Source organism: Hippocampus zosterae, chromosome 3, assembly GCF_025434085.1.
Source record: "Hippocampus zosterae strain Florida chromosome 3, ASM2543408v3, whole genome shotgun sequence".
Lineage (NCBI taxonomy): Eukaryota > Metazoa > Chordata > Actinopteri > Syngnathiformes > Syngnathidae > Hippocampus > Hippocampus zosterae.
This window is the reverse complement of record NC_067453.1, coordinates 15,475,963-15,485,077: the sequence shown is the minus strand read 5'-3', so window position 1 is coordinate 15,485,077 and position 9,115 is coordinate 15,475,963. Positions and strand designations below refer to the sequence as shown.

At 41.6% G+C, this 9,115-nt stretch overlaps 1 long non-coding RNA gene across 1 annotated transcript; it reads left to right on the top strand.

Annotated features, from left to right (window-relative positions):
- The first annotated feature begins 2,350 nt into the window (after window positions 1-2,350).
- On the top strand, window positions 2,351-9,047 carry LOC127597345 (uncharacterized). The gene is made up of 4 exons (XR_007961632.1): window positions 2,351-2,461; window positions 7,737-7,875; window positions 8,369-8,403; window positions 8,543-9,047. It is a non-coding gene; the product is annotated as an uncharacterized LOC127597345 (long non-coding RNA).
- Window positions 9,048-9,115: the final 68 nt, after the last annotated feature.

Below are 9,115 nucleotides of genomic sequence, written 5' to 3'. Positions count from 1 at the left end.
CTGCAAATCAAAATAGCACAAGGAGGCAGGAGGCCACATCTTCGGCAGTCTTTTGCCATTTCACATATCAACACTTCGCCCACGTCTTAAAATGTGTTGTTTCCTGTTTCTTATGCAACAGTAACAACAAATCCTGATAATGCACAGCTCAGACGGAAAGGAAATGTTTTGGAAGGGGCTTTGTGGTTGCAAATATGACTTATTTTACAATACACGTAATCTGAGTTACTGTTGTGCAAAAATCTCATGAAACAGAAAATGGTGAAATTCTTTGTCCACAGAACCTGTCAAAAAGAAAACCCATCATACTGTATGATTGTACTGTGCCTAACGTGGTGTCTGTCCTTGGCGTTCTTCTTCTGTGGCGTCTATTGTCGCTTGGCCAAGTAGCGCAGCACCAGCTGATTTGTCTTTTCACTGCCAATGTGAACTCATTTTGGCCAGGCATTGTCATGTTTCTCTGTGTTGATTTTGTTTTCAGCCCCAGATGGTGTGAAGGGCGTTTCCCTCCAGCAGGCGCACCTGTTCCTTGTTTCCAATCAAGCCTTGCTGTATATGAAAGGACCGCAACGCTGCCTAGTCATTGTCAAGGGTTGTTTTCACGACTCTCCAGCTTGTTCATAGTCATTTTGCTCTCTTCGTTCCTCATTTTTTAAGTACTGGTTTTATTTCAGCTTTTAGATTTTGTTCTTGTTTGTTCATGTAAATTGGACTCTCGTCATGTCATTTGCCTTTTTCAAGCGCTTTTTTGTTTATGGCTTGTCTTTCCTGGCTCTTGGTGACCAGCGATTTAGGTTTGTTTAGACTTTGTCGGTTTTGCGTTTTTTGATAAACATTTTTGTTGTCCACACTTTGTCTGTGTCTGCATTTTGCCGCTCCAAAACATCATTCGGTTTGTTCTCAAACCCCACAGGTGTTGTAATGCTTGCTGGTACTGTGTAGCGGTTGGGGTGTGAAGCATATTTGTATCTCAGGTTTCTGTTCGTATCTCATGAAAAAAAAAGTGCTCGTAGCTTGACAAACCTGGGAGTCACTTCAGTGTTTCTCAAGGCACCACTGTATATATATATATTTTTTGAAAACAGTTCCCATGTCTCTCAGTCAAGTTCCATGTGACTTGCTTTTGTCAAAATACCTCAGCGATCAAGAATTTGAGGACCCTTTTCACACCTGTCTCATACACACTTTAGCTACACTGTGTGTATGTGCTGCATTGACACCCAACTAAAAATATGGATGACCCCCCCCCCAAAAAAACAGATTATCTCTTTCCATTTCCAAATACCCTCAATTCTGACTTAATTCCCATGGAAGTTATCCAATTTGTGATGTTTCCAAAATTCCCTGGCTGTAATTTTAACGGAAACTTTTTGGAAATGTACTGCTTCCACGACTTTGTCATCTTATTCTTTCCGTGTCTTTGCAGCAAACGCATGTTTAACCCTGTGGCTTTATATTTATGCCTGTAGGCGGCGCCTGGTAGCAAATGAACACGGCATATGTCGAAAATGAGCACAAGCGTAAAAATATGGCAACTATTTAGGTGTTGACAAGAATATATGCGGGAAAGTTAGATGTGCATGGTGCTTGCGTGACAACCTGAGCTCTGACACGCAAGTCAGTCAAGTCAGCCCTCAGTCGGAGGGATCAAGGTTATGATAAAAGGGCCCCGCTGCGGTTTAAAGAGCGCACCGCTGTGGGCGATGTAAATCGTATGAATGAAGCGAGCCCCCTCTACACTTTCACACCCCAAAAACTCACCCATCACTGTCAAGCAAACGCAAGCGTGACGCATGAGGCATAAAATACTGTTGCCACCAAATGTGAAAACAGTTACATTTTCTCACGCGATCATTCTTGTTGCAGATACTTTGAACTCATCTCGATGTTCAATGCAGACCTGAAATAACAAATGACAAATGGGATTCTCAAATTGGCTTCTTCTACTATTTTTGAATGAAATTCTGTGTTGTCATCAACCACGGAGTTGGGAGCATGTGCAGATAGCCTTTTCCGAAATTTGATTCACCAAAGTGTAAACAATTCAGAGGGATTTGATTTCCAGTCCAATAGTCTGGGCGTTTTAATCCATCTTTTACAAAGTCGACCAAGGTCAAATTAAGGTGCCCCACTTGCATTTTACAAGTTTGCTTTCCAAACATTTTTATTTTTGTGTGAATGAGCCTTCACACCTACCTACTTCAGTCACATATCTACCTACCTTCACTCCTTGATTTAGCTGTCCTAACCATTTTTAGCTGATCTACTTTCCTATCTGAGTATACTGACATTGGCCCACATCATTGAAAAAGCACTGTAATGACTTTGTGTTACAGTCAACAACAACAAGCAAAAGACCCCTTGCTAGCTATTGCCGGAAGGTGGGTTGCACCTCCAACAGACGGCTGATAATGGTCCATATCAAGGACGGAACTCTAAACGGGTATCACTTTGGGAACGGGTGAGCTTACTTCAAGCTTCAGATTGGAAATACATCTGCTGTACTACAAAATGTCATCAGGAAGCCTACTTTTTCTGACTACAAATTGGTTTTTATGATTTCTTCCATACAGTTTGCAAACACTGAGTCTCTGTGGCACACATTTCTTTGCTTGCATGAACATAACCATGTTAAATATGTGAATCTATTTTGATTTTTTTTCTTTTTATTCCAAAGTTGATACTTATTAGTTACACGGCAAGGTGGTCTAAAACACACCCTCCCTGATGAACTTCATAGCGACTTAACCTCCCAATTTGACTCACTATTCTCAATCCCAGTGTATCCATCCGCCAAACTTATTCGACTGAAGTCCAAAACGACAGTTGCATCTCGAATGTTCTGGCGCAGAAGTAGCGACGAAATGACAATCAGGAAAAGTTTAACTTTGAGTTAAATTCTCACTTAGAGGGTTACTTGGGTTCAGCTGCGGATCCCGCTCTGTCTCTCTCCAACAGCTCCCCCCACCTCCCCCTGCTCCCCTCATTCCTTCACGACGTTTCATGTGGCAACAAAGCCATCCGACATTCGGGTTGCCGCCGTCGCCGCCGCCACAGCAGCCACACTTCAAACACTTCGCATCACCTATTGCCTGAATTTGTGCACTGGAGGAGCACACAAGTGAAGAGCTGAATACACACACCTACGCGCACTCACACGCTATAGTCTGAAAGCGACACCCATTTGGATACGCTCCACTTTGGATGGAAGTTATTTAATTATGACTAATCACGTTGAAGAGTTGGCATTTAGATGCATCCGCCTTCCTACCGACCAGCCTTACTTGAGTTGCCCACCTCCACGCATACATGCCTACCTATCCTACCTATGTGATTTACCAACCTTACCTACACAGCTGAATGATTTAGATCTCCTATCCATGTACCTTTTTACCCTGCATATAACTGACTTACCTGACCCACCTATGTACTCGACTCGCATATCAACATACTGACTTGACGACAAACTTGAACTGTTTGACCTTTTGCCACATTTCAGGATTCAAATATCCATCCATCCATTTTCTAATCGCTTATCCTCAGGAGGGTCACGGGCATGCTGGAGCCTATCCCAGCTGCCTTTCAGCATTAGACGGGGTACACCGTGCACTGGTTGCCAGCCAATTGCAGGGTACACGTTAGATGAACAATTTAGAGTGTTCCATAAACCTGAAATGTGGGAGGGAACCGCAGTACCGGAGAAAACCCACGCAGGCATGGGGAGAACATGCAAATTGCACGCAGGAAGGCCGTAGCCGGAATCGATCCCTGCACCTCTGCACTGTGTAAAATTGGACTGTTTGTGAAAACTCGACACCAAGTGGGACACAGTAGTGTGAATTCAGCCCTCTGGGTTAATACTTTGTCGAAACACCTTTTGCTGCGGTTGTGAACAACTGCTTTGAAATATTATAATCAACATTTTGATCGGGGGTGTTTGTGACACACACTCAAACAACAGTGATTCTACTATTTGAACCACTGAAGCGCGTTTCAGTTGAACTTTTTCCAAGCTCATTGATGTGAGCTGAACTTGCAGATGGCGACTCCTGTTTTGCACCATCCATCTTATTCCCGCTCTTATTTGCTGTCGCTTGCAGCCTCCCCGAGGCTCCTCGCCGCCGCGCTCAGCGTTTACACCGGCGTTCTCGTCTGAGGCCGCGCATTCTTTATGGGGAACCGTTTTGGATTCCTAAGCACTTCTCCTTGTTTATGTAAATGCTGATATGAGTATCTGTCACTCTGTGCAAAAATCATTGTGATTAATGTATGCCGCCCCACATGCTCAACTCGCGTCTGCTGCAAAATCAAGTCTCCGGTTCTTGGGGAATACGTGACTATGTCTACTTATCCTGCTTACTTGCCCCCACTCATCCTAAATGCAACCCACCTACCATATGTTTATGCCAATTTTAACATAGCCTCCATGTTTCTTGAATAATCTAGCTCAAATTTCATAAATGGATAGTCAATACACTAAGGTACTAAAAGTCTGAACCTTGAGCTGGAATTATGCGTGAGTTTTCAAGCTGATTACACTTATGTGGGGGCAGTTGTGGCACCCCTATGGCTTCCGGAAACATTTCATGACAGACGTTTTGGACAGATCTTCTCAGGGTTTTATAATGACTAGATCAGGGGTGTCATACTCATGTTTGTCGCGGGCCACTTTGAAGTTGAGGTTTCCCTCAGCGGGCCATTACGACAGTGAAAACAAATAAATGTTTAATCATCTCTTCACATAAATTGTACACAACCAATTGATGGATTACTACTTTTGAAATCACTCAAGTCAACTATTTATTTGTTAAATTAGTTTGAAAGGTTCTTTTTTTTCCAGACAGTCTTTTTTGGTGAAGTTTCACTTCAACTCGTACCTGGCTGACAGTTTCAGCTGTCACTTCAGCCTTCATCGGAGCTGTCACTGCTTCCTTGTTATGTGTCTTAAAAACAGCTATTGGTTTGTTGCATTATTGTTGAAGTAGTGTAAAAAGGGTCACAAAATGATTGCAAAATCTCAATATCATTTATTACACATGACAATTTTGACATTTCAGTGCAGATTTTAGTAAGCGTCACGCAAGTTGACACGCATGATTTTCTTTAGAGGGCCACATAAAATGATGTGGCCCCCGCACCTTGATTTTGACACTGTGGACTAGATTAAGGATCAGTGAATTGCGAGCAATTTCGCTGGTAAACCACACCCCTGGAATATAAATCTTTGGCTGATGTTTATTTGGTAACCTTGCTAAAATATTATGGAAGTGTGTCAGTGAATTGAGCCGGTGAGCAAAATTTAGTAAACTAACGAACTAAAATCTGTGTTCTACATTTATAGTCTGAACTCTTTGTCTGAACTTTTGTTAGAAAACTTCAAAGTGAATTTTTCAAAGTGCTGTGGACCAATCTTGCATAAACCTGTCACACTTGCTTTGCTCATGCCCCTATGCCCAATTTATGCAAATTCCATCAGGTAGACTTTACGTATGTTTTATAGACCCCAATGAGCTGAACCTGGACGAAAAATTTCAAACCGGTGTGCCTTTTGGATGATTATTTACCATATGCCAGATACTTGCCTTGTTCCTCACACACTTAACACATCAACCAAAAAATCAGTGCCTTGAAAGAAATACTTTCTAAATTATGATTTTATTCCTTAAGAGGGGAATTATCCAAACAGATCTGGTCCGATGAGGAGGAAAAAAAAGATCGCTGAACCTAAATATGTGTTTGTGACCTTGGTGGTCGATGAGTCTTTCCCATTGTTGTGGAGGAATATTGGCTCAGTCTTCTTTTCAGAATTGTTCTAACTCAGTCATATTGGAGTCTAATTTTGGTTTGGCTGACCACTGCTGGGAAGATTCACCATTGTTCCTTGTTTTCTCTATTTGTGGATGACGGCTCTGAGTGTAGTTTGCTGGAGTCATAAATCCTAGGAAATGGCTCTATGACCAATTCCAGACGGATAGATTTTTCCAATCACTTATCATTTGGTCCTAAATTTCTTTGAATCGTGACATGATGCGTTTCTTTTTGAGTTCATACAACCCACTTCCCTTTGTCTTTTGAAGTGATTTCTTGATTTGACCAATCGAGCAGGAGCCGAGCCCGGGTGTGGCACATGAGATTGAATTGGCTTTCCAAACATTGTGGCTAAACACAGTCATCTCAATTTTGCAATTACTTTTGAGGTCTGATTCGTTTACATTTTTCCCCACGTCCCTGAATGTAATCATCATTTCGAAACTGCATTTTGTATTTTCTTGTCTTGTGTTGGTGATTTATAAAATTGTCTTAACGATCTGAAACATTACAGTGCTTACTGTACTGAACCGTTTTGACATAGGACGGCAATAAAAATACTGCAACATAAGATAACAATAACTTACTTGAATGTCTCTAAAGGGGTGTCTCAAGGTTCTGCTTTAGTTGTGTCGTTGAGATTTCAATTTCATTGATCCAAATAAGAAAGTACATGCTACATTTGATCTGTTTTGGATTGTGGAGATGTCTATGTTTGGCTCAGTCTTCTTTTCAGAAGAGTTCTTAATGAAGTTGATCATGCTACAATCACATTGATTCAGAATATACTGTGTGTTCATGGATAATGTACAGTTCAGTGTGATAAATAAATAATCGGAATTCAGGAACAGGGCAAATAACTTTTTCCACGGCACTATACAGCATGTACAGTATGCCCGGAGTATGCAATTACTTGTGTATATGTGACTCACTGGCGGCAGTGTCACCTTTGGGATGATATTAGCAGGAGCATTTGACATCCCACGGGGCTGTCTAACAGTGCAGAAAATAAAGGCCTGGAACGTCATCCAGAATCATTTACATTGCGATCTCTGCTGCTCGGTGGTCTGTTTTGGAGCCGACTCGACCCAACTGTGAGCCAGCATGCAAAGTGAATTTCCGTATCTGCCTGGCTAGCGTGGCAAATGGTCCTCTTGTTCTTCATGCAGGAAGAATAATAGAAGATGTGTCCTTTCAAAGTAAGACAAGCACCGTGTCTAAATCAGCACCGTGACCTTCATTACTTGTTTATTCTGCAGCAGAAGACACAAATACGGACGTTTAAGGTCTTGAGCGGCATACGCGGTTACCTGTTTTTCACACCGAGGCATCGCACAGCTTCGTTGTTTCAAGGGGAGCCATTGTCACCTTTGCACTAGGATCATTTATTGAACTGGACAAACTGTGTAACATACGAAACCGCTCGCAGGAAGCATGTTTTTTTTTTTTTTTTGCTTTGCTTTGTGTTGGGGAAAAAAAAAATCTGATTTGCGGGTGAACTTCAGACACCCTAGAGGGCGGCAGCAAACATCGCAACATCTGCCCTCCCAACAGTTTATGTTGTTACCTTCCGTTAAACTACAGGTTTCTGTGCTTGCATTTTCCGTTGTTAATGCAGATGTTGTGAGTTTTGTTTTCACATTAAAATTAGTACTAAGAAAGTGAGTGCTTAGAAGAGGCAAATGAAGCACATTAAATTCAAGCGTGGAAAAAAAAATAGATGATCAATTGTGTGAGGAGGAGAGGGGTGAGATTACGCGTGGTGTGAGTGAATAAACATTCTTTTACACAGTATAAAATCATACAGTGGAATATTTCTGACTAGGGAAAAAAACGGGGGCAGCGGGAATGTATTAATCGCGGTTCCAAGTTTAAAAGTGTGTTTACAGGATCTATTTGGACTTGGTCTAATGTTTTGTCTAGTTTAGATTCACACAGGCCATCCAAAAGATAGCTGGAGCAGGAAATGACTACACTTAAGGGCTTCAGACCATCCAGCGCTTAAAAAGTTTATTTTCCCAAAATGGCTCCATTGCCTCCGTTAAACGTGGGCATAAAATTGCACAGGTAATTACACACCAACACAACCAGGCACATATGGTCTCATCTAACAGTTTAGAAGCAGCAAGATCAATGAGGATGACAAAGGCAGGTGCAGTTGAAGGCCTTTCTTTTGAAATGGGTAGCTGGAAAAGTCATGCCTTCTAAAGAAAATGCATTCCACTTTAGAAATTTAAGATTTTTTAAATTCTTTGACCATTTTTGAGCAGTTGATGAGAAAAGACACACTAAACTTCTAGCTAACCCAACAATCTCATGCCAAATTTCAACAGCTAGCAATTTTATAACACTTCTTGTTTTATTTCTGGATTTTTTTTGTTTTGTTTTAAATAGCGCTTAAATTCATGACGCATTCCAAGTTCAGGTCATTGAATGATTATCAGATGGGGCTTGAAAAGTCATGCCAAATTTCAAGATCAGTATATTATATTCAGTTGGTTTTTATTTTACAGATGAAGTATTTTTTTAATGGGTTTATTTGTTTGTTAGTTTTTAACAGAGCTAAAATTCAAACCGCATGCACTTAACACTCAGGTAAGTGATTTTCAGACAGAGCTTGTAAATCCCTGCCATATTTCAAGCCAAAATGAATGTATGCACCTTTTTTGCTTCATTCATCATACTCCAGGCATCCGAGACACACAGTATTTGTCAACACTTTCCCTTTCTTCAGGTTTGACTACAATAACGTTTGGGATTCCATCGAGGACAGCCTGTCATCCTATAATTAATTTGGGAAGTTTTTGGACCGCGTGCAGCGGCGATAACAGAAAACGCTGCTCTATTGCCAAGTTCCCACCTGGGCATCTCCTCAGAGCTTGTAATAGCGGCCAGTGCAGTGAGGCCGGAAATAGCAATTTAATGCCCAGGGACTCATGGGTAGCATTCACTCCGAAAAGCATCTTTTGGCTTCATCTGTCCTTCCTAACTTTGTTTTGTGTGCCACCTTGAGCACGGCAACCCAGAAATGTTGGGAGGGTCTGTGTACCTGAGCTGAATGCGTCGCAAATAGCGACTGTGATAATGAAGCAGATGGCAGATTAATGGATGGGAGATGATTTGGGCGCTGTTCAAGCATGCATGTCGCTAGAGATAACAGGATCTCATAGCAGATAATGACCAGATTCGCTAAATGTACCGGTAGGAGGATTAGAATAGGGTACAAGTAGCACACTTAACCCTTGTGTGCTCCAAATTAAAAAGGCCTTAAGTTACGCATTTTACAATTTTGTAATGATGTATTTTG